The sequence below is a fragment of the Rhyacophila brunnea genome, unplaced genomic scaffold (assembly GCF_057557595.1).
Source record: "Rhyacophila brunnea isolate RB1 unplaced genomic scaffold, BYU_Rbru_1.0 scaffold_12, whole genome shotgun sequence".
Lineage (NCBI taxonomy): Eukaryota > Metazoa > Arthropoda > Insecta > Trichoptera > Rhyacophilidae > Rhyacophila > Rhyacophila brunnea.
The window spans coordinates 36,301,486-36,329,308 of record NW_028232774.1 but is presented as its reverse complement, the minus strand read 5'-3'; positions in this window follow the sequence as shown (position 1 = coordinate 36,329,308).

Sequence of the window (27,823 nt, the reverse complement as noted above, 5' to 3'; positions counted from 1 at the left end):
TAATTGAATCAAATCAAGACCAAAAAAACCGAATTTAATCTCACATGCCTAATACCCATCAACGTTGTCATAAAAATACCAAAACAGCGTGCTTAAATTGATTAAAATACAAATTCTTATAATATTTCTAGATGGTTGTTGACTGTAAGCAGTGACATCTCGTGGGGTAGGCAGATTGAGCGTCGCTTGGAGGCGGAAGTTACTAGAAGGGCGGCAAATCGAGGAGAATCATTTGGAATTCTGGAAATATCTACCTATTTTTTCAATGGAAATATCAAAAATATATTTCCATTAAAAAAAATCGCAATATCTATCCCTTCGACGTCTTTGGTGACCAGAAACAACACGTACAGATTTGCGAATAATTAGTCTGATATTTTGTTAGTAATGTAGGTATCCATACAGCATACAACACATTTCTTAGATATTAGACTCTTGAAAAGATGATAAAAATACTGTATAAAAATGAGGCGGCATTTTGGCGCAGCTTAGGGGCGGCATTTTATCTAGGGACGTCACTGACTGTAAGCACATAGGCTTAGAATATTGCGAAAACTAACAGAGTGTTATGAATCATTATTACTTACATATTATCAAATAATTTAACATTTCGTTATAATAATATATCATATATGTATAAATTTTTTACAAAAGTGTTTTTAACGATTTAAAAAATAAACAGAATTGAAGATGTTTTGTTATAATGAATTTATAGAAGCTGGTAAAAAGGTATTTATAAACAAAATCCAGAGATAATTTCGAGTCAAAATGTTTTTCTGTGGCCATAGTAGATTTAACAAGAAGAAAATGAAAAAAATGGATTTTTAATAAAATTAACTATAACATTTTTTAGAAATGTAATAAATTATTGTTTCATTGACTTGGTATAATCCTTGCGATTGATGCAAACTACCAATTTTATTAATATCTGGTTGAAATATTGTCATCAAGACAATTATGAGCTATTAGAATACATTAATAATCTTCTTCGACCATGTCCGATCCTAATAGGATCATATGGGCCTTCACAGAGTAGAGGTTTGTATTAACAGATTTTGTTTTTACGAGAAATGGATGTCAGCCACTTGCTCAACCTATTAGGTCCATACCCTGACCCACACACATATTGAAAAACAATATGTGTACATGCCAGACCCAGGATTCGAACCTGGGACCCACGGCATGATAGTCCAACGCTTATGCCGGGCGGCCACCGTGGGCGTATTAATAATACCCTGACAATACCGTCTGACATAATCCAGGTTCATTAAGATATAGGAATTGCAATACAATATAAATTAATACTGCTTTTAAGCATTGATATTCTTCTTTCAATTTTTTATTATTATCTTAATATTACTTACATTTAAAATTACATATATTTTTGGAAGAATCATAAATCATTAGATGATATTTGTTTGCTTATTATTTTGTGAATATTAAATCTATTCTACAACATCCGTCGTTATTGGATTAGATTTTTAGTCAGCAAAGACAGGGTTGGGCAACGACAGTCGTCGATGGGTAGATAATATCCTGACAAAGCTTAAGCCACCTTTGTTCGCGTCAAAAAGATCATTTCCTGTCAACTATACTTACCTTACTTGATTCGACTCAAACTTGACCAGAAATGCAGTGGCGTTCTACGATAATCACTATTCGCAAAAATGTCAATTAAAAAAATTTGGTAAGCATCGGGCGTCGGTTATTCCGTCATTGGTTACAAAGTCAATAACATTTTGACTGACAGGATTTGAAGTAAGATAAAATATGGTGTAGATATTATAAATAATTTGATGAATTATACACAGATATCGAATGTGGTTAGGAAAAAGGGCGTAACCCTTGATTTTTCTAAAAGTGGTTTTATTAGACATTAACAATGGATACACGTTCTTCGAGTTTAATTAAGTTTTAATTTAAGAAAAAAAGCATTTACCATCATTTTAATGAATTTTTTGTAATAACTTCTTTAATTATTTTAGATCGAAAATATATTACACAAAATCATCAATTATCATGCACCCAATATTTGTGCCTATTTTTTTTTTAAATATTAAACTAAAATAATCCAAAAAACATTTTTGCCTCTCCTGTAAAATTTATTCTGCGAGGGTTACGCCCTTTTTTCTAAGCAAGGTCGATATATTTATAGCTTAAAGTGTAGAGCACTCGGATAGTGAAAGATGTGAGTTTGGGCGCCACTTGGTCTAACCTTTTTTTTAGGGTCTATGTAATTCTAGTCATAGAAAATATTATTATGTATGTTTCTGAGGTTTGTCAAAATGATTAAGTTATTTAGTTTCTATAATAAAGAATCTAACATTGTTAAATCTGTATTTAGTATGTAGGTACTTAGTAAAAATAATTACAAGATAAAAAGAACTTTTTATATACAACGTTTTTAAATTTTCTGTTGAATTATATAAACTTGACTTGACTAGCTTAAACGATCAAAAAAATTTGTACTTGATAGAAATAATACTGAAATAGCATATTGACATGTCATATTAATTTCCATAGTAACGCACGTATATATTAATAATTTAGTTGCTAGGACCCCAGACCCCTAGCAACCAATAATGGTGTCGAAATAACTTTTCATACAAAACAGAATTACCTGAAAATGAATTCAATTCTACTTAAAGATGGCTGATCCTGCGTGTCCTGATATATTCTAAAAGTTTCAAATATCTGGCTAGTCGGGAAGTTAGTTAAAAATCGATTGCAAGGAACCACCGGACAAATAAGAATACGAGCTAAGAAAAACGTTGTAAAATAATAAGTAGGTATACCCAGTCAACATCGTCAATCCAGCGATCGATAAAGGTCTACACGAAATTTGTTTCTCACTTATTGATACAATCCAATTCAGTGTAGGTATCCAGTTGGGTAAGGCATTCATTGACTTTCAGCATGTCATCAATGGTGGAATTGGATACGTCAAATGGACAATGATTTGAGTTTCCCCATCTCCATCCGCCATGTATATGCAGACGCGGTTTGTGCACGGCCGCCTTCCATGACGCTATAAACGTGTCAGAATAAAAAGATTTTGGTGCCACACTTCCTTGTCCCGAAGCGATGCTGCACGGAACTGATGTAGCAACCATGCACCTTAGTGCTTAAACAAAGAGTTTTAGAAAATAAAAAGAATCTTAACTTGCTCTGCCGTCATTTATCTTTAATGACATGATGAGTACATGAGGAGTCAGGAGTTGAAAGTGGTGAATCTCAGGAGGGATTGAAATTATTCCGTCCTCCATATGACGCAGCAAATTTTTCAAATGCCTCAAAGTTGGCTTTGGTTGATATCAAGTCGGGACCAAAACTTGATCTGGACGTGCTGGAGGGCGATTTTTGAACGAAGCACTATGGACTAGAGATGGGAAAACTGGTCGATTTTGAAGACTAAGTATACTTACTACCAGTATAAAAAAAGTATATAAACTTGTCCAAAATACTTACTAGTATTTGGAATACTATATAGATCGTTTGGCGTGCGTATGCGACAAAAGTTTCATACTCAACTGAAACTAAAACCAACTCCATATTATTAGTATTTTAAAATACGTATCGGCTCAGGGAACTCAGACTGTGTATCGGCTTCAATATAATCGCTAAAAATACGCTGAGCTCCGCTTGTCTTAAAGTCCCATTTATTATAAAATTTAAAATTTATGAGTTGTTTTTCTGTTATGTTACAATATTATTGTTAACAAAAATGAATAACAGTGTTTTTTTTTTTAAATTTTAAACATGTTTTGAGCGGTATATAATAAGCTTAAGCCTGTGCGTTATCTCACCACTGTGCTTCGACACAAAATTTATGACCTATTATTATTCATAGATTCGAACGCAATAGACTAATAAATTAAAATATACCTATATTTAAGTGCTATTTTGTTCGTGCGCATTTAATGTCTACCAACTGGCGAGTGCACAGAACAGCGACTCGCGATGATATCGTCACAAGTTTTTTGGAATAAGTTTATTGGGCCGCAAATACTTAATATGGGTAGTTTCATCCGAAAACTGAGTACACAAACTGGTGACAGTATTTCCAACTCACCTCTAGGTACTACGGACCCGCTGCTCAAACCTACTTCAGTTAAAGTACGCGAAAATTTATATTTTCTCAACCGGCACTTACGAGTGCAGATTTACAGTAAAACTCCTTATTAATAATATCGTGTCTGAAAAATTATGGGATTATTTTAGGGTTTATTTATTAACAGTTTTGGGCGACACTGCTCTGCTCCTTGATTCAAAATATTATAATGTTTTGACATCAGTCACGCGCTCATATAGAGATGCATGCGTCGAGTAGGCAAGATTTTCAATTACGATGTCTGAAAAAGTCGAAGCGTTTTTATGGTAGTCAATTAATATTTACATAACAAAAAACAGGACGATATTGTTAATATTCAATCTGTTTTTAAATTATTTTATTAGTCCAACGCTTTCGTGTGGGTCTTTTGGTAAGAAATAATAAAAATGGCATACGTAATATTATTTAGAAATTATGCAAACTGTTATGTCCCTCAGGGAGTAAGGCAAAGGAAACAGGTGGTAGCGTGGGTTGACAGTAACCTGATGTGGTTTGATGGAGTTATCCTTCTTTCGTCTCCTTACGAAAGACTGGACTTCTGTGCAACTCCTGAGTACTATTCACAGCTGGCATTCGTCTTGAAGGTAATTTGTCAGATGATTTTCGTTCAAGGATGTATTTAGACTAGATGGCGAGAAGATGATCGGGAAACAATAAGCTTTCACGAAAGTTAAAACATTACAAGTTTATTCAACGGAAATGCGAGTACATATACAGCGGACAAGATATAGGTACGCATTATAAAGATTTAAAAATAAAGGACGATATGCGCGAGGTGCGTGTCCCTTTTTATAAATTTTTGGCGATATCATTTTGATTAGTTTATTGACGTCTTATGTGCAGCCCTCGAAATGGAAAAATTTACGAACCGGAGCGCTCGAGAGTTTTTTGAAGATTTTTACATAGTAAAGTTATCAAAGATTATGTGTTTTTTTTCATAAAAATTAGTGTGTTAGATTTTCTATTATATGGCATATCCAGCTCAGATCGTCAAATTATTATTCCACGAGACGGAGCGATAATTTTACCGATTTCACGAACAGGAACGGCGCTCCGGTGCATTCCGGTCCATTTCGAGCCCTGCTTATGTGTGATATCCAGCGTGGATCCATAGTCATATGACCGCCTGATGCCCCACACTTGTGTTTATCAAGTTCTGGGAATTTTACTAAATATTATATATGTGCAATAGAGAAATTATTTAGTGTTTCAATGGTATTTCGTACGATCTTTCAAATGGACTGTTAATAAATAGATATTTGAATTTCTCCTAAATAAAGAGGCACTTAGTATCGGTTTATTATCCGCTAGAAATGACGTGGCAGGTCAACCGTGTGTACGGCGGGGTCGCTCGAGGGCGCAGGGGTACGCAACGGAGCGTCGCGGCCCCAAACGGACCGGAAAGATGGCTATCCGATGATGACCCTCTGCTGGTGGATATTTACAAAGCCACTTACTTTATTTCGGATCGGAGTAAATCATAACGTTGTTATTATGTTACAGAAGGGGAGATTGGGTGCAATCAACACTCTTATAACGTGTCTGTCAAGATGTTTTAAATAGTAGGTATATCGAAAAAAACCTGAAATTAATTATTTTATTCGAGACAGTAGTTTTCTTTAAACTGAGGATTTTCCTACGACTAGATGTCGAATCATAGGATCTTATTTAGGGTCAGAGCATTCGTATACTGAGCTTCAAAAACAGCTGATGTTTGCGACGGATACTGGGTGTGCGGTGGACCAAGCAGCCTCTCATCACTCTGCCTCATGCTGCGGATGCCCGAAGAAAATCTCGACCTGGCTTACCTGTTCCGGAAATACTATACTATATACATATCGTGTGTACCTATACGGTGGAGGAACGTGATGCTGGTATGACCTGGAACGATGCAAGAAGACTGGCGAGCGACATGGATTCTTGGGGGCGCCGCGTGGTGTTCATGTAGTACTCCAATTAAGGGGTGGATATGGCCGAAGTAGAAGGAGAATATGTCATATCGTCTCTTATCGTTTGAGTAATTGTGCGTTGTTCATGATTGGATTCGCTTCGGATATTGATATATTCCACTTACGTGAGCTGAATTTGGGTAGACGCTGTTTTATAAGTTTTTAAGATAGAAAATGTACTTTTATTTTTATTATTTTATTTTTTATTCATATTAAGTAGGTACCATGTATTTTTATTTGAAAATTGTTAATATTTTATGCCATGTCGTGAACGCTTTGACTTTATAATTTGTCACGTTCATTATATTAATACAAAATAAATAAATTTGAAATTGAAAATCCATCAAAAAGGTTGTAGGTATTTATACCTACTACGAGCGAAATAATTACATAGGTATACAATATTGTTATTAGCGATCTAAGCGTTGTTTGTCTACATTTTAAAACAATGTGCAGACTGTAGAGCAGGACAATCAGGCACGTACACAAAAAATGATTAGGGGGTCCGTTTTGAAATATTATTCATATATTTTTTAAAGTATGTAGGTATAGTAAATAAATTTGATACAGTTGAAAAAAAATGTAAGTATCGTCCAACGTTCCCCCATCATATTATCTTTGCCGTATGCAAATATGGATGGTTGGTGTCTGCTATTAACGGCGATCCTATCTCCCTGCAGTCGGAACGCTGCCGCAAGAAGTATCTGCCAATCTATCATTTCGTTCACGTTGCCCGGTTTACGTTATTTGCAACTCTAGCATCATCCATTCGCTCATAATAATTCACCGTTAAAGATAACGTAACTGCTTGCCATAAATAAGGTGGTGTTCACTAGATTTCAATCCTACAAACGTAAAAATCATATCACTCTAAAACAATGCAATGAAGATCGTCCTGCTAATCGCTTTCAGGAGGTCCCTTCCATTGCATTTTTTTTATCTCAATACGGGGCACACCAGCATATGGCTGGCATCTTAATTTTAAGTCGACATTCTCTATCTGACCAGTATTTTCTTAACTGTTGATCTATTCAATAATTCACCTGCTTCATTTAAACGCGCTATCTCCAAAAATATGTTTAATGGACATTAATCGAATTTCAAATGTAGGTATATCTTTTCTCTTTCCTTATTATTCTCTTTTCCTGATATATCTTAGATTACTCAATCCCGAGACAAAATCTTGATCCCGGGATTTCGGGATTACGATTTGACGATCCCGGGATTGGCATTTTTTTCAAAAGTTAATATAAAATTTCTATATATACAAATAACGTTGATAAAATCGGTCAAAAATAATTTTAGTAAGTATAGTTTATACTATTTAAGACATTTATTTTTAATAGTGTGTACGTTGAATTTTGGAAATAAATAGGTTTAATGGAGTAAATAATATTGTTATATGTATAAATAATAATGTGGAAGTAAACAATTTTATTTATTTATGAAAAGATAAGAAATACAAGTTCAATTACAATTAAAAAATAATGACAAATGCATTAAAAAACGTCGTGGAATCACTTTGTTAAGGATGTGAAGCATTGTTTTTTCCAATCTTTTTCATTTTTATTAATGTTTGTGAAAAAATAAAGTGAATAAACATGGGTAATAAATCAAACTTGTTTATTTTTAATGTATTTGTTTGTCATTAAAAGTATTTTTTCTGTTATATTTTCGTTTTTATTTTATTTTCCATAAAAATTGATAAAAAAACTCAGTCCCGAAAGTTTCGGGATTATGTTTACCAATCCTGGGATTCATATGTATCGAAAATAGTTCGGGATCCCGGGATTTGAATCCCTACTCATATCTATTCTGTAAATTTTAAAAACACATAATAATATATTAATGTAAATGTATGTGTATACTGTATGTACATGTATATTATAATAATGTTACTTTTTCGTGTATAAATTATTCAAAATTCTTTTTTAAATTTAAATATTTAGTTTCATTTTATTTTATGTTTTTCTTACTTTCTATCTTGTTAGGTTTTATTATTATTATAAATTATTATACATAAACTTTACTGGTTGCAATATATTTTATATTCTAATCTATTTGTGTTCATATTATAATTATTAATGTAACTTACTGTTCATTTTCCTTAATAAACAAAAAATATATAATTTATCCACCTATATAGAAAACAGTTGGGTTTAAGCGTGCGCCCCTCTACGCGCAATTCGTCTAAACCCCACCCCGACTGCTGCTAAATCTGACCTCTTAATAAGATACTCGTGATTTAATTTTATTATTATCTCCGACTAAGCCCACGCAATTGAAAACGTTAGGTGTAGTCATGTGCACCTCTATTATCACCCATCTCACCATTTCACCACAGCCATAAGATCGTTTATCTACCTACTCATGATGATTTATTTGCAAGTGCGTTATTTGCAAACGTTTGGATGTTCTCTACCTGCACCCCACCCCACCTTACCACTCTGCTGATACTATCTAACACCTACTCGTGATGAATTGACAATTGCGTTATTTTCAAAAAGTTTTATAATGTTACTTCAGAGCCCTTAATGCTGGTGGAAAAGCTTTAATGTACATATTAATTTTCTAATCGATCGTTTAATATTACTATAAATTAACAGTGTCACCTCTGCATTAAAACTATAACTTTTTTGTCAGCACGCTTATTCCATTGCAGAGAACTGTACGTTTGTAAATAAAATTTCATTCACAAAAAAATATAAAGAATAACACAGTTTGTTGCTGAATGGCAACACCGTGTAATTAAGGGTTAATGTTAGGGTATTGACATGAAGCTCTATGAACTGATACCAGAAATTTAGCATATTATAAGCTTTGGAAGTTTTATCAGTATTAGTCGAGTAGTTTTTTGAGTCATAATGAAACAAACTGACAGACAGAATTAAAAAAAAAACGGATTTTATGCTTAGGTATCGTGTCCAGAAATTTGTACGTATACAGTTCGCCGTATCACACTTCACCGGGAAATGTTGTATTGGAAATATATGGCCGTATATTAAAGACCATTCAACGTCTTTGGGACATATATTATATAGATATAAAATTTTAAAATTCATGTCTAAATAAAACACGGTTTTGGTCGGTCTACACTTTACAGGAAGCCAGCAGCAAACAAATTTTGAAAATAGTCGATATACTGGACTAATTGTTATGTTAGGTTAGGTAAAGTTTTCGTTCTTGAATTCATGAATTTTACAAAAAACAGCTATGAAAATAAAATTGAATTAATGTTCATATTGAATCTAATAAAATTGGAGACCGTATAGTATTTATACGGTCATCTCTTTCCGATAGAAAGCTCGCGGCAAACTGTGTCACGGTGAAATCTTTTACGTACAATTTACATGTACTTAACATTGGGTATCGTGGAAATAGTCTCAACGCTGAACAAAAGACACATATTATTTAAAAATCACGAAAACACACTTTTATTTTGTTTGAATGTTTAAAGTTTTAATCATTTTATTGATATATTTATATCGGTTGATCCGTAAAGAACATTATTTACACAAATTAGCAGAAACATACAAACATTATGAAGTTAATGTAAAAAAGGAAGATTTTGAATTTGATAATTTGGTCTTGGAGAAATCTTTTCGAGTAAATAAGAGTGTTAATAAGAACTTAGTCGTGTTTAATTGACGAGAAATAGTTTATGTGGTTTACAAAACTGACTCATAGAATTTAAATTTAAAATCAATCAAATGACCATATTATGCTTAATGATTTGTAGATAAATTGTATTAGGCATTAATATACCAGGATACTCTACCCAACAGGCGCGCACACAAGGGGGGTTTTTAGGGTTTAGACCCTTCTCTCCCAGAGACGGAATAAATACAAATTATTTAGATAAATGGACTGGATTAAAAGAGAAAACATAAAAATAAATAACATTAAGCAAGTATGAAAGTCTATTATCATGGAACACAAGAAAATAAGGAATGGATTACTCCTGGATCCAAGCTTATTTTTCGAGTGTAAATAAATAAGCGACAAACTTAAACATGTGTTAAATAATCATAATATGCATTAATGTTTGTCACGTTAACGAAACGCGTAATCAATATTGATAATATTTTGGAATACTCGGGACGTTTTGTATTTCTTGCTTCTATGATCTGACTTTCATAAAGTAATAAACCGAATCTGATTTCAATGTCTTGATCCATGGCGATTGGCTTGTACATTCATATCTTATTAATCTGTCAAGGAATTATTCCCCATACGCAGAACACACGTATAGTATCAGTGATGCCAACTGTCATTCACAAAAATGTGCCAGATATGGTAGGAAAACAAGCTAGATGACAGTAAAAATGCAAGAATTAAAAAAAATGAAGTGGCTTGATATTACCATTTCAAAAAATGTGTCATGATTAACAATTTTGTATTTTACAACTAATGTCATAAAATTAAAAATAAATCCAAGTAAAAAGTTTAATCGTCATTTTGTATGTAGGTTAGTTAATTGAAAATAAGATATACAAATGCTGTAACGCAGCGCAATACAGCACAGCACTGAACGCATTGACCGCATCGACAAGAATGTTGACAGGTGGCACTGCCACCCGGTATTTTTTTCCAGTAAAATATAGGGTACAAAAAACCAGCATTTTGATTTTAAAGCAAATCTGGTATATAATTTTAACTTTATTATGAAAAGTTTTTTGCAGTTTGCGGTGCCGAAAAACGCTAGATTTAACGCTATACGCCAGATCCGGATTTTGCAGGCTAGATGCCTATTCAAAAATGCAATATCTGGCAACGCTGTATAGTGTGTATAGTATACGTCATATTCGCCAATGTTAGGGTGTCCTGATATGGCACACGAGAATACCGGCAGACACAACGCCTCCAAGTTCCGAATTCCAGACAATATTAGCTCTAATGTTATGATTATTGTCTCTCGGGGCGTCAATACTGTTACACCGCGGCGTGACCGGCAAACACCTGACTGACCCGCACATAAATTAAGCTGTTACAACGCGAGGGGGGCGAGCGATCTTAGCGCAAGCAGGCGTGACCAAGGGCGAAACCATCGATTGATAGTATTGCAGGGGTTAATGTGTATGGATCCTCACCATACACCCAAAAATTGTTAGAATAACATAAACACAATGATGAACAGCAGTGGCGAAGACTCCATACTAGGCGATTATTTAAAGCCTATCTTCTAAATAAAATAAATGTTTATTTTCATATTGACGTATTTATATCTATAATCACAAATAATAATACATTCAATATGCCCAAAGACATCTATCGTATAATTGTCATAATTTTACAATCTTTTCCCATATTTCAATAAGCACCATCTATGGCATCTCTCGAAAGTTTAAAAAAATAAAATACACCGCGTTTCGCTTCACATATTGTATGGGATTATTTTGGAGTGAATCGTCGGGTTTTTCAATATGAAGTTTTTTCTCATAATTTCAAAATTTCTGGCGTCCCGCATACAAATCCACAAGTTGTTTCGTTAGCGCTTACATCGCTGGAGCACATTTATTCAAAATAAAGAAGATAATTTATATAACATAAATAAGTCTCGGGATTTTTATTTATCTATTAGTTCACTCATTAGACAATTTATATATCTGATACTGTACATACCTAAGTCTGTGTTTTAAACATAGAAGTATTTTAAAATGTCTATTTTTATGGATTAAATTATAAATGGTTATGGAACATAATATATATCCTATACAACAACGGATATTTTCAAAGATGATAGGTAATATATTTTGAGCGTATGTTATGTTTATTAATGTTTAGGAAAATACATAAGTTATTCAAACTAATTGGTTATTTTTATAAACTAATTTATTATAACAAACCAATTAACCTTTAATCAGTAATATTGGGTTATCTTCTTATTTCCCGTAAAAATATCTGACAAGCATGGTTACTCCCACAGCCTACTTTTTTCAAAAAGTCACCCTTCGCCACTGATGAATAGTGTGAACTCTCAATTCTTAGTAAAAATATATTGTACTAAATAAAAAAATACAATTATAGTAGGTACATATTACTAATTATTGTTATAAATTATGCAAGTAAGATACAACATACATAATACCTAACTATATTAAAGTGGTAAAGGGTGGAGGTAGGCTGTGAAGATCTGCCATAAATAGTGCACATTAAACTTTGTCAGTCATACGTATTTGTTTTCATTGAAATAATACTACACTTTACAGATAGTGTTGGTTAGTTTTTAAAATTCAATTAAACCCTGCGAAAACCATGCCACAAAAGATAATTAAATAATAATAACATTAATAATAAAAGGTCTAAAATTATGCAATTAAATCATAAATAACTTTGAATATTTTATAGATAGAATAAAATTTTTTACCTATTAGGCAGGGCTTAATTAATTTTAAAAATATGGGTAATATGTATTCTTAATCGAACGTAAACGAATAACTTTGAATGAAAAAGTGTGCACAACTTTCTCCTAACGCCCAAAATATACCAAAACTATTATGGTTTGGTAAGGCAGGGTTTAATTGATTTAAAAAAATAGCCAACAGCATCTGTAAATTGAAGTCTTAGCTCTCATTATTTATAGAGGATCTTAACAGCCTACCTCCACCCTTCGCTTATTGCTCTATTAAATGCTTTTCACTAGAGCTGCAGGGATTTTTTAGATATATCTAAACCGTAACTAGGTGTATGTTTTAATTATTTCCTCCTGACTTATAATAAAATTATGATGTAAATTGTAAAGTATATAATAACATTATTGATGAATACGTAATGTACTGTAAATGTATGCAGTGTTTAAAATATATACTGAGTTTGCGATCCAAACTGTCACCTCCCCTGGTTGGCCTGCAGCGCCGGCGCGCGGCCTAGATGCCGCCCTTGCAGATAGTAGGGGCGCGCCTGCTGCGGCCCGCGGCCCAATAGCGGTCTGATCAAACTTTATTGAGCACTGGTTCTCAAACTGTATCGTAATGTGGGAAAATGTACAATGCAGCGAATTTGAAGGTACATTAAAAAATTACAAGCTGTTTATTATATATATTTTATTAAGCCTGTTAATAGTGCAGTGATATGTAGCTAAAAGATGAACATATAATGTTGCATCAAGAATCTTGACAAGATAATACAGAAACATCAAAAGTCTGAATCCAGGATATTATTATGAGATACATAACATATCTAGTCAGTGACATGGAGGTCCGAGGCACTGATCGATTTTGATCACCCTAAGATAATTTTTTGTCAATCAAATTATAATTTTCTCCCGAGTGTCTCATAAATCATATAAACTTGCCAAATGCTTCAATTTAATTACATTAACAAGCCAAGCCGATAAAACCTAGCAATAGACGGTCAGGATAATATGCAAAAAAACACGGTAGGTATAACGTACTAATAACATTTAAAAAAATATATATTTCTCCTTTCTAGGATACTTTACGTAGGATTTTACGAGATACTAACGTTTCTGTTTCATATATTATTTATTTTTTTCATACATTGTTTCTTCACTTTGTCGATATTTACTGCACATAAAAGAAATATAATATATTGAACAGTTTTGGAGGCCCTCTTGCAAACTTGAGGAAGCGAGCGCTTCATATTATGTTTCATGTAAAACCGCGCCTATATTATTTTTTTTAAGAATTAAGCTGTGCCAACACTGCCAACCTACATAATAATACACCGAATCACTTAACTAGTACGGTTATTCGTGGCTTTTGGGTGATTTATTAAAAAGAAGCCAGCAATAGTCAAGTTTATCAGAACCATTCAAGTTTCAAGATATATTATAGTGCGGGTAGAAAGACAAACTGCTCTCCACTCATCCTTCGAAGCTGAAAATTCCAAACACTCACCTATTATAATTAATTAATATTATCTAAACATAGGGATTGCTATACCGTTTTAAAAAAAAAATTTTTTTTGATTAGGTTCATGTTCAAAAACGCGCGTTAACATGATCTTACTCTCTATTTCATTTATCGTTTGTCAATTTATGGCTACGGCCGTATGTTGTAGCTTAGCCACTGGGAAATGCCAATAGAAATGGCGTATTTCAAAAAAATACTACCTTATTCTTAGGTCAATAATTATTATAAAGCAAACATTATTCGTAGGATGTTTATCACATTTGAATGGTCAAAAACATAGGTTATAATCAGTATCTTTAGAATTATCTTCAAATGTGTTAATCGTGCCCATTTTTGAATAATAAAATGCCTAATTCTTGTCAAATTTGGGATCAAAAAGATTATGAAATATAATTGTTATCGTAAATATGTCACTATAATAATGTTAACATTAATTTTACTAATGGTTTTGTAAATGCGTTTAAAAATTAATAAATTTTAACACCACTGCACATGGATGTACTGAAAATATGACTGTATTCTAAAACATAAGAGCGAGAGGTTTAAAAGAATACTATTTTATGTAATAAAAATACTTTATGCAGTCATCAAATGTTTAAAATAAATATAAAGGATAATAAGGCTTCAAAATTTTATAAATAGATTATCTACAACGTTTAAGGAATGTCCAGGGTTATGCTCTGAAAATACCATAAAGGCTCCATTTTGACCTACGCTGAGCATGTGGGCCGTTAATATCATTAGTAACCTCAGCCTTAGTGGCAAACATGTAATGATGGAATAATAATTTTATTATATTTTTTCGAAGTTTATCTACTAAAGAGTAACTTATACAATAATGGAGAAATATAATAACACAATTTAGTTTCACTTCTTACGGGGTAAAAATATATAAATTGATAAGTGCAATAAACTAATAAAACATTAAGTGGAATTAACAGTGGGGCACATTCTCACATACACACCTAAGAACACTTCATAATATAAATGTATTGAATTTGAATAGCATTTCTAACATATTATCTAATCCTTGCCTATTTTTAAATGTTAAAATATATGTAGGTACCTACCTATTTAGATATTTTTACAATAAAGTATTAATATTTAAAAATATTTTTATAGCTATATCTATTGGTAGGTTTTTCCATATAATACGAATACCGGTATTCAATAGAAAACATCGAAATACCGGTATTGGTGTTCTTATTTGGTATTAAAATCTTTAATTATACAATAATTATTATAATCTTGTAATATTCGAATTGGTAACAGTTGAAGAAGCCCAGTTCGAGATCCATCCGAGGGTACCTACATAAGAAGTATTATTGTGAAATAGCAGTCGATCTTCACAATTAAATGATAAAAATTGTTTAAAATTGCAGCGACGCAATATCGATGCCATTTGTGACAAGGATTTTAAGACGATAAAGCTTTATTTATCGTCAGTACATAAATACGTATGCATTAAATATGTCAGTTGCTCTGTGACTAATTTATTATAACCTATATAACCTATAACTATTGATTAAAGTTTATCGATTATCTATGAAATGCGGTTTATTTTAATAATTGATTATGACATGTAGTAAGGTCATAAGTTAATAGTATATTTTATTTCATTTCAACAACATTGATTGAAGGAAATTTGACCGAAAACATCAATCTAATTCACATAATATTATGTCAACAAAGCATTCGAGTTTGATGAAATCTTTACCACGTTTTTCTTAGCTCGTATTCTTGTTTGTCCGGTGGTTGTTTATCCAATACAAATTTTGCAATCGATTTTTTACTAAATTCCCGACTAGCCTAGACATTTGAAACTTTTAGAATATATCAGAACACGATGCCAATGCATTATTTTAATACTTTTAACCATCCTTAAGTAGAATTGAATTCATTTTCAGTTAATTCTGTTTTGTATAAAAAGTTATTTTGGAAGAAATCCGTAATCCAATCCACTAATATTGGTTGCTAAGGGCCTAAATTCCTAACAACTAAATTATTAATATATACGTGCGTTACTATGGAAATCAAAATGACATTTGAGTATTATATATTTGTTTGTTTGTTGCAAAATAGCAAAAAAAATATATGTTGACAATTGCATTATTTGTCCTAAATTATTAATACATATAATTGTCAAGTTTATATGATTCAACATAAAATTTAAAAACGTGATATATAAAAAGTTCTTTTTATCTTGTAATTATTATCTATAATCTAATGACCGAATCGGTGATTTGTTCGATTTTAAAATTTAACTAGAATTTACTTAATATACGACATTTATTTTATTTGACGTTAATAAAAATTGATAAAATAATATATAAAATAAATTCTTTTTTAAATTTGTAGAATAAACAATTTTGCAAAGTGTTGATCGATGAAGCTTTAATTAGGCTTGAATGATGTCTTGTGTGATGAACGATTTCGGCCAATTTTTCTTCGTAAAATATTTTCGTACAAATGACCGATGATTATAAATGAGAGAACATGAATAATGAATGAAAAATTTAATGGTGACAATTTTTAGTGGACTGTAGAAAGGGGGGTTTTGGATGCTGGGGGAGGGCGGTTACACAGGAATTTCTTTAGGGACCTTTGATGTTGAGATGGCTGGAGCTGGTTCCTTCACGCACTCACACAATTGGTGTTATCACTCTCACGGTTATACTGCACTTATAGCAGATGGGTGGATAATGAGTTTACGATTGTTAATAAATTACGGCGATTGACATTGCATCGGTCGAACCGTAACTCGTAATTCCATTACTGTTTTGTTGACGCTATGGCGGTCAAACTAGTGCAAGTCTTGACGCTCTCGTGGTCTACAGGTAACTCACGTTTTGCAAACATGGTTGTATAGTCACTCGTTAATTGGTTAAAATGCCTGGATGACACCAATGAGTGTTAAGGTAGGGTGGAAATATGGGATGGGATTTACGCTACTACAATTATTGGCGCCAACAGTGAATACACAAATACTTATTAAGACGATACTTCAGTATAACGGGAAATAATTTTAAACTATAGGCGCGACGAAATTTTGGACTCGCTGGCAATCGGAGAGTGAACGTCGAGGTGTGAATACGTCAATTTGTTTCGTGATGGCGACGGGGGTATTAATTCTTAAATCGTGTAAAGATGACTAAAAACGTTACCCATTTACTTGAAAAAGAAAAAAATCAATGAACATATTATTATTGTTACTAATAGAACAATAAACAGAACAATAAATGGACGCATGTTGGATTTATATGACAAATTAAATTTCGTTCGGCAGGCGTCGTTTGCATAATCTTCGCTTCGCGTAGTCACGATCGTTTTAGACAGTACCCCAGCTGAGGTATAGCCTTAATGAATGGTAATCTATTATAAATAGTGTAACACTCAAATCAATTATATTTATTTTCAATACATTTATGAGGTTGAATGAATGTTTAATAATCATTCCTTACAAAAAACACTTTTTCTATATATCTCAACGTCATGAAGGTGATTTTTGAAATTAATTGATGACAATTCACATGAGAATGAACACAGTGACAAGAATAATATCGGCTCTCGTAGCCCAATGCGTTAGGTACTGGTTTCTGATTCGGTGGTTTCGGGTATGATTCCTGCTGAGGTCATAATGGTAACAGGACAAAACAGAACATGACAAAACAGAACAGCCAGGGGAAAAATGATACATTAATTTTTGTGGAATCTCGTTAGGTTAGGTTAGATTAGGTTAGGTTAGGTTCGGTTAGGTTAGGTTAGGTTAGGTTAGGTTAGCTTAGGTCATTATTTCGTTGTACCTAGTCACCCAATAATTTTGAACATATTACATTGATTAAGATGAGATATCCTAAGCTTGCCGGCAACACCAAGTTAAGTCCCGTTTATTTGAGGATTTCTAGCGATTAAAAATGCAGAAATTAGGTATATAATTTGATTTATTTGTTTATTTGACAGTTAAGTGCACATAGACATCAAAAACTGACCATAGAGAAAAAATATGTTTCTGTTTTAATATAAGGAATACTTGTTTTACATAGACGTGCATGTACAAACACCGTTATTTGAATGGAGCATTATAGAACACCGCGGCACCCGAATATACAAAGTCGCAGACAAGTGGGTGAACACTCGACAAGTTTTATTGCGGCAATAAACGGTTCCGGCGTAAGGTGAGACCGTCATAAACCATTCGGTTTTGCTTAATTCCATGGATACCCTGTAAAGTAACAACAATACTGTAGCGTTCAGTTTTTGAGAAAAGCTGAAATGGCAATAAAATGTGGCACCCATATACTTACCGCAAATAATATTATTTATTGTCTGGTACCAAATGAAAGCTCTCGGTTGTAGTTTTTTTTAAGTAATGGAAGCAAACAGATGCAAACCAACATTTTTTTGAGTTTAGATTAAATAGATAAATAACCAGCAATCATTACTAATAGTTTTAACCATATATATAAGAAAGTTAATAGTGACTTATCCGACTACGTAAAAGATACTTTAACGAAACACCACACATTGGTGGTGTGCAGTTCAACAGTGTAATTCAGACATATTGTGATGGGATTTACTAAACAACACAAGTGTTAAATAAATCATGTCGAGATCAGCGTTGCTAATTTGGTGTTTTTCTTGCCAGATCTAGCATTTGGCATCTTGCAAAAAACGCATCTGGCTTGTGGCGTTTTTACTAGTATTTTTTGATGCCTCCTGCAGCTTTTAAATGCTGGATATTTAGTTTTTTTATATTCATGCGCATCAAATTTCAGATACATACTTTGCACCCTCGCAACTAAACCGCCACAAGTCCAAATTTACATATTTTGAGTTAATTACTACGTTTCATTGTCTATCTCAAAAATTTCATATCTCTAAGTCATTAAATTCAAGTCAAAACTTCATTCAATATGTAAAAATATTTCAAAAACACAGTACAAAAATGCGAAAGGTAAAAACTTCAAAGCTGATTTTCTCTGTTTGAGGTTTTTTGGATTGTGGCAGTTTAGTTGCGAAGGTGCGACTTAAAGAAGCAGGTAGGTCGGTACTATTGTAGTATGTAGCGTAAGAAATAAAACAACATATGAACACTTGAAACAATAGGAGTATACCTACATAGCTTTATAGTGAAATGGTATCATATAATTTATGTCTGCTTAGGTAGGGATGTAACATCAGTTTGACGATTATCTAATGAAACTTGAACGTCGTTGAGCGTTGATACAATATAGGCATTTATTGTAAATTTTGAAATATATTTCTATTAAAATGTGTGATTTTTAGGTGTATAGACATTTTTTTTTCGATACGCGAAAAGTTGTATTGACTTCATTCTTGGCATATTAAGTAAATTTACTTGCAATTTTATTTTCACAAAATCTTTTCGTTTTTTCTGGCAAAATAGCTCTTTTACGTACCCCGTCTGGCATGTTTTTATCAACGATAGTTGGCAACACTGGTCGAGATGCATTTTTCACTACAACCAAATCAATTATAAGTTCACGTACTTATCTAACAAATTCAAGTTTGAGTGTGGATTCGAGGATCCTGATCTTAAGGGGTCTATTCTATGCACAAGGCGGCTATCGATGGTAGTTCATCATACTGACAGCCGTCTTGTGTATAGAATAGCTACGCAAAGTTTACTATATTCAGGCAGGCTATGTCATACAACTGTAGACTTCAATCTTAATGATACAATATTGCTCATACACCGTATGCAATATAAAAAGAAAAAAAGAAGAAATCCGGCGGTGCAAGTGTGTGGACTGTAAAATGATTTTTCATCACCCAAATCTTATTGTGGTTTTCCGTTACTATTTTCGTGCTGGGATAAACATGCAATGGTTTTATTTATTATTCAAGAGTAAGAAAAGAGTTTTGTGTTTAAATGTTACTTTATAATCACATAAACAACATGTGTTTTTAAATATTCGTATTATATTCGATAATTCAGAATAATTATGTTTGTACATAATTTAAAAATACTTTTGAGAAATAATATATCTACCTATAATCATCAGAATTTATTTTTTTGAAAAATACGACACCCATAATAGGGAATTGAAAATCGCACCCATGTGCACTGACCACTATGCTATTTATAACTATCTTATTTAATTGGGACGATTTTAACTAATGGTTTTTACAATACTCTCTGAAGCGCTTTCTAAATTGCGTTACTAATTGGCAATCGGTTTGTATTTTAAATCAAAGTATTAAATTACCTTAATTACTAACCGTTGTCTGGATCGCTCCAAATTTGTAGTGACTAGTAGTTTATTAAGTTATTGAACATACATAATTTGGAAACACTTACGAGGAAATATACTTATTAACCAATAGAATAAATCTTGTTGAAAAAAGTAAGATACCCCGCAGGATAGAACCTGCATCTCTCGGGTATCGCGCCCACGCACATAGTCCACTATGATGCTAAATCTAGTCATTCTTAATTACGACAAATTTTAACTATTGGCCTTTTAATACTCACTGAAGCGCTTCCCAAATTGAGCTACTTATTGGCGATCGGCTTTTGTATTTTTAAATCAAATTAGGTATTACTTTAATTATTAACCGACGTCACGTTGCAGAACACATTGCAGAATATGTCATGAACAACATTTCTATTAATTGCTATTACGATTTTAAATATTTTACAACGTTTTATTAGGTCGTATTCTTATTTTTCCGGTGGTTGTTTATCCGGTACAAATCTTGCAATCGATTTTTAACTAACTTCCGGATTAGCTAGACATTTGAAACTTTTAGATTATATCAGAACACGATCCCAATGCACTTTTTTAACTTTTAGCCATCTTTAAGTAGAATTGAATTCATTTTCAGTTAATTCTGTTTTGTATGAAAAATTATTTCGACACCATTGGTTGCTAGGGGTCTGGGGTCCTAGCAACTAAATTATTAATATATACGTGCGTTACTATGGAAATCAATATGAAATGTCAAAATGACATTTCAGTATTGTTTTTATCAAGTAAAAATTTTTTTTGATCGTTTAAGCTAGTCAAGTCAACTTTATATTATTATGATTCAACAGAAAATTTAAAAACGTTGTATATAAAAAGTTCTTTTTATATTGTAATTATTTATTCTTATTTTTAACTTCTTAAATCTTGTGATTTATTCATTGAATGAAAAAGATAGTTCATTATTAATTGTTAAATTATATTTGTTATGGAAAAAAATGTCTTGGAAACTTTCATTTTTTTGTTGTCCATTTTATTGTCGTACGTAACTGACTGATATACAATATAAGTAATCTTATGCAAGTATATATCATTGAAAAGTGAATAAACTTGATATTGGTAGAATTGCAGGCGGCAGATTGTTACAAGGAGGTTCTCCCCTGGGGCTGTTGCGGGGCTTTTGTGGGGAGTTGTGAAGCAGGGCGGGGGTTCCCGACGTGCCGAGAGTAATTGCGAACCGCCCACCGCTGCAAAATTATTCATCCTAAGAGGGGGACGCAGTAATGAGCTATGGATAACATTACTTGGAGACCTCTTGAAGAAGTTGATAACTGCTGGTCCACTAACAGCCTTTGATGATATTATGAACTATCTTTTTGCATTGGTACTATCTGATTTGGACGATAACTAGAGATGCTTAATTGCTTTTGCGGTGGGTTATTTGGTTTCATCCCGTAGCTGGAAAAAAACATGTTGCTTATACTATATCTAGCCAATACAATAATTTGATAAAGTTAACTGTCCACACAGTGACACACCGCTAACCTTTTGGTTTTTTTTGACCTGTAAATTCTATCTTCTACTGGCCCAAACTATTGAGTACGTCCTTACTAGACATGTTAAACAGTGTGACTCATTTCACGTTGATTATTATGAATTTATTAAACTTCCAAATGCATTCATCAATTTTCCAAAGGGTTAAATTCTCTTTCGAATAGTTCATGTGCATATATTATATTGAGATGTTTAACACCTTAGTTTAGGCTCTGAAATTTTGTTGAAATCGAGCTTTGTGAATTTAATCTGAAAAGCTCTCTTATAAAGCTCAGGTGCAAATGATTGCACCGTAATGAAGCTTTCAATAATATCACCATGGTATAAATACATTAAAAAACAAAGATTCTTTTTATGGAAAATAAATAATTTTCAGATACATCAAAAACAAAAGAAAAATAATTTGAGTGGGATTCGTATGTTGTCAATATTTCTGAGATTTTTAAAATTTACGTACCGACCGTCAAATAATAACGATATTATTATTTTATAAAGCGCTTCAGGGAGATTTGTAAAACAAATAGTCACAATTAGATAGGATACACATAGCTCAGCGGGCAGGGCACATGGGCACGAATCGCAGGCGCCGCAGGTTCAAATCTTAAAACTTTTTTTTTTTAATATATTTTCAAACGTGTTTTTTTTTTTAATTATTAATGTTTCTGCTTTTGGTAAAATACAATGTTGTCTTTATAACAACTATGTTTATTTAACACGTAATACTTTAACTATAATATTTTGCAATATATTCATAGTTTTTACTTAGAAATAGCAGTACCTATATTTATTACTCACACAATTTTAATAACTGCTCAGCAACATACATACCTATTATTAAAAAAAGAAAAACATTTGTACTAAGTGATAAAACTACCGCATTCAAGGCCAGTGCAATACATTTAGTGTTAATAGCTTTTCTAACAATATACAACTGAGGTGATATTCTAAATTACGTTACTATTGGCGACCATTATTAATTGTAATTTTGGATCAAGGCACTGACCTTGGTCATGAGTCGATTTGAAGATTCCTCTAAACATGTTATTGCTTTTTAAATAAACTAAGTATTTCTTTCGATACAAAAATATATATTTTCTAATGTGTGTTTTTAAGGTGCTCTGAATAAATACTTGTACGCAATGATAGTCTCATTCTTAAAATAGTATAATATGATAATTTACGATTATCCAAAAGGTCACGTATCTCTTTTCTGTTTATCCAAAGTGTTTTGCATATACCACAGGTGAAATTATTGTCGTAAAGACTTGGCTTCGTCTGACGCTTAAACACCGTTCGCGGTCAAACCTCTTTCAGAACGTAGTACCTACTTGCGACAAATCTCGTTTCTCGACCATCCCACAGCCTATCCTGCCATACAAAACTTTACAATAATTAATTGCTTCGCATTTATTGTACCTAATTACTACAAACTACATATATAAAAAAAGGATTGGCTCATACTAGGATTTCCATTAGGAATATATAATATTATTATTGAAATGAACACGGTAACAGAATACCTAGATAATACGTAATGTAGGTATGTATATTGTCTGACAATAATATTTAAAAAGAATTATGTGATATAAATACAGTGACAAAAACTGACTCAAAGACAAAAGTGATGAGGAACTGTTTTTCGGACACTGCGATTATCTGTATTAATGGCACCCAACTCGAGCAAGTCAGCAGCTACGTCTATCTCGGACAGCAGGTGCCCATAGACGCAAGCATGCACGATGAAATTGCTCGAAGAACAAAGCTAGGATGGAGTGCTTTCGGACGTCTGAATAGTATCTTCAAGAGTGACCTACCATTGTGTCTTAAGCGTAGGGTGTTCGACCAATGTGTGCTACCCGTGCTCACGTATGGCTGCGAGACGTGGACCCTCAACACGATAAATGTCCAAAGGCTAAGAATCGCACATCGAGGCATGGAGAGGTGTATGTTGGGCATCACGCGAAAGGACCGTAAGAGAAACGAATGGGTTAGGAAGCAGACAGAAGTTCGCGATGTAATAGACGTTGCCAAACAGCTGAAATGGAGATGGGCGGGGTACAGTGCTCGCCGAAAGGACAGCCGCTGGACAAATGCCGTCATTGAGTGGTATCCAAGGGGCACGAAACGGCCACAGGGTCGCCCTAAAAGCCACTGGATTGACGAACTGGTAAAGTTCGGCGGAAATACGTGACAGCGAACGACACAGGACCGAGAGAGTTGGAAGAAGCTTGGGGAGGCCTTCATCCAGCAGTGGATTGACCCCGGCTGATGATGATGAAATACAGTGACATATCGTGGGGTAATGCACATCATGTCCTGCTTAGGGGCGACAAATTATAAAGAAATGAAAATATGACTACATTTGAGATTCAATTATTTTAAGATTTGCGTACTTACTAGACTAGACCTACTTCTAGACTAAAGTTACTTCAAATTTCAGGGTCGAGTAACCTAAGAAACCTAACCCGACCTAAGGTCACCTCATTTTTTTTTGGGTCGAGTAACCTAACCTAACGTGACATAAGGTCACCTCACCTTTTATGGTCGGGTAACCTTACTTAATCTAACCTAACGTCAGACCTGATACTAGAACTAGACCTACTTAAAATAGGCGAGAAAATAAATACAATTTTATTCATCTAGTTTCTTAAATAAAATTAAGTGCCATATCCAAAATTTCTCAGTAGAGCCATTTTAAGTTTATTGAAATGTATTTTTTCTTCTGTATTAAAGTTTTGGCAAAAGTTTTATAGTTCTTAATTTTTTTTGAGAAGAAATTTGATTATTTTATATACTTATCACAGTCTATGTGCATATTTCAATGTTTTAACTTAGTTATATAGAAAATAAACACTTAATACTATTTAACTTTAAGAAAAAAATATTATGTTACTTTTAGTACTGCTTCAAATAGTATTATGTGCCATTAAGGTTCAGTGAAGGGATATATTAAGTTGAATAAAGTACACTCAATATTGATTTAAAAATGTATATTAATTAATAATATTACAAAAATAATGTATGTTTTAATAATAATCTCGAATAGTGGGATTGCAAAACTGGAAATTTATTAATATCATCTCGAACATTTTGTTTAATAAATTCTGGTATTTTTGTTAATGGCGGTTGCTTTCCTCTTTTATGGTGTTCAACATTTCCTCCAACAGACTTTTTAGATAGTGCAGTAGTAATAAATATTTGTGAAATATTTAAGGCATTTAAAAAAAATACTTTGCAGACTTTAATAAACTGACCATCTAATTCAAAGTAGTATTGACGTGTATGATTTCTTTTATCGATCCTTTTATCATTTGTTATTCTCTTCCTTTTTATCGGTACGGACTTTACATTTAACGCAACAAATTGCCGTTTGTGGTCAATGTTTTTTTCACTTTTCCAAAATGCCTTGTGAATTTCATTTCTATGAGCTGAAAAATGTGTGGAACATTTAAGGCGACATTCTGTCTTGCAAAATGCAAGAATTTTTTGTGCTGGTATAGTTTGTGTTTTAGTCGTACGTTCCTCTCCTGCTGCTACTTTTTGTTTTCTAATGTTATTTTTCCAATTTAATGGATTTTTCTTTCTTTTTTTTCCTTTCTCACATTCAGTTGTGCTTCGTCCACAATATTAGTCAAATTTTGATTATCTGTATCTGAAATTTCCGAAATTGATACATCTGATTCAGAACCATTCTCGCTTTGATGGTAATCAGGATTGTCAGCTATACAATCTTCATCGATATGTGTAGATTTTCATGTACAATATTAATGTTATCGCATTGGAGAAGATCTGAAGTCTCGTAAGCGAGAGTGGGTTGTATTGGTTCAACCGATGTTTCCAACACTTCATAGTAAACGATGTTACCACTCTGACCAAATGCATACAGATTATCATCACACACAATATCACTATGGCTTATTTCTTGATAACCAGCCACAGTTTTGTCGACATAAGGTCGCTGTAGGATTGGTTTCCCGAATAGGCCAAATGTTCAGGAGACGAAAAACAAATTTCATAATCCTATATTTAAAAACATGGAGATATTTAAATTGTTATTTTTACAGCATATGAATGATGTATTTATTACCATTTCAAAGTAATTTAAAGAAAGGGATGGTTCTCGTCCAATTAGATACAAAAAAACATTCTGGATTAAGAGGTCGATTTCGACAAAAACGGATATTCGGGAAACCAATCCTATAACGACGATAAATCAAGTCATCTAGGGGTGCATTTATTTGCCTTTCAATTGATAAACTCCCTGCATCTAAAACGAAAATGACCTACTATCAATCTTAAAAAATTAAAATATGAATACTGTATTTTTGTTTCACGGATCTTTTGTCAAATCAAATTAATGGATTTAATACTATGACATTCGGCTAATACAAAATTAAAAAATACTATTTCCAAACTCGAATAATCGAGCTACACTATTATTTTAAATATCAACCAGGTTTAACATACAATTTAATAGCATTGTTTGATTTCATAAAACTGATTATAAATTCCTACCTTTCGTTTCTGAATCGTTGTATTCTGGATTTAACGTTATATTTTGATACTGCGGTAGTAATTCATCACAGTTATCAATAATATTATTGGTTTGTATTTTAACTAAGTCCAGAATACGTTTACTTCTCTCCGACATTATTATAATTAACTTTTCTTATTTGGAATAAATGTTTCAATGAAAAACTGTTTCAAACATTCGCACAAAGGAGTTAATACAACAAAAATGTGCGGTCGTCTGTCAAGTGTCAAACATTGTTCGTACTAACTCCGCAAGATAACACTTAATACTGTTTAATTGTATTGGTTGTTTTGACTGAATGGACTTAATATCAATAAATAACAAAACACCCACAACTAAAGAGTATTAAAAGACTTAAGTATTCTTTGATTCCAAAATCAAGATGCACTTAATATTCTTTAAAACGCAATATCTCAGGAAATAATTGATATAGGAGTTAATACTGTTTACCATGGTAAAGAAGAGGCAAAATCATGAAGTTTGGTGCAATAAAGTGACTTTTGAAAATTTTGGAGTTAATACAGTTCGGTTCTAGGGTACAGAAGTAGACTCAGAATACTGTCCTTTTTCATTTTAAGTATACTTATCTATTTTATTTTTTATTTTCGGCTGTCTTAAACAAATACATCAAATATCTTTAAATTGACTTACACACCTGCTGAGAATCAGAGCATTTCCACGAAACCTACTCACAAACAGTGCTGTTTTTACTTACCTACGTAGAGTTTTGTGGCACTGACAGGTTTGTCAGTATGTATTACAATACAATAATCGTTACGTTGTCAGTGAAATTTTTATGCTTCGATTATTTTGTAATCTGAGTTATTACATCTTTCATTGAACTCAGCCAAAGCTCACTTGTGAGCGTGGTGAACTCAGATTTGGGTATCTGCTCCTGAGACTTTCTCAGGAGTAAACAACTGCTGATACTTCACATCCAAACGTAGTGACTCGTGATACGCTCAATTAAATCCGAGTGTGGTGCGGGACGGTTGAGTTGGAGGTTCCATGTTTGTGTTGTTACTTTCACTATGATTTTCTAAGTATTCTTGTCTATGGTGTTACTCAGGTGTCAGTAAATTTTGTGTAAATTAATGAATTGTAATCGCTTTGAACGCACAATGCAATTGTAAATTTCTGCATCGGTTTTGTGTATATTATATGACATGGTGATTAACAAGGATGAAACATTTTTTTTTAATAAAAATAAAATACGATGAAATATTGACAAAGTTTTTATTTTTTCTTTTAAAATAAAAATTAATTAATACATACAAAGAACCAAATAAAAACAAAAACTAATTAATTATACGTAAAGTAACATGAAATATTTTTAAAATTAAAAATTATTTCATAATAATTGTTCTGTATTTTTTTAGTTCACCATAAAGTGAATATAAAATAGTTTATAAAATACAAACAGGGAGTGGGATGGTGCCGTATTTTTTGTGTGCATTATTTATATTCATATAATATTTATAAGAAAAAAATCTATATTTTATTTAAACAGGAATGTCAACTAAATAATTTACATTAAAATAAATATTTACAGTAACATATAATATATGCGACGTTTGGTCAAATTATGATAG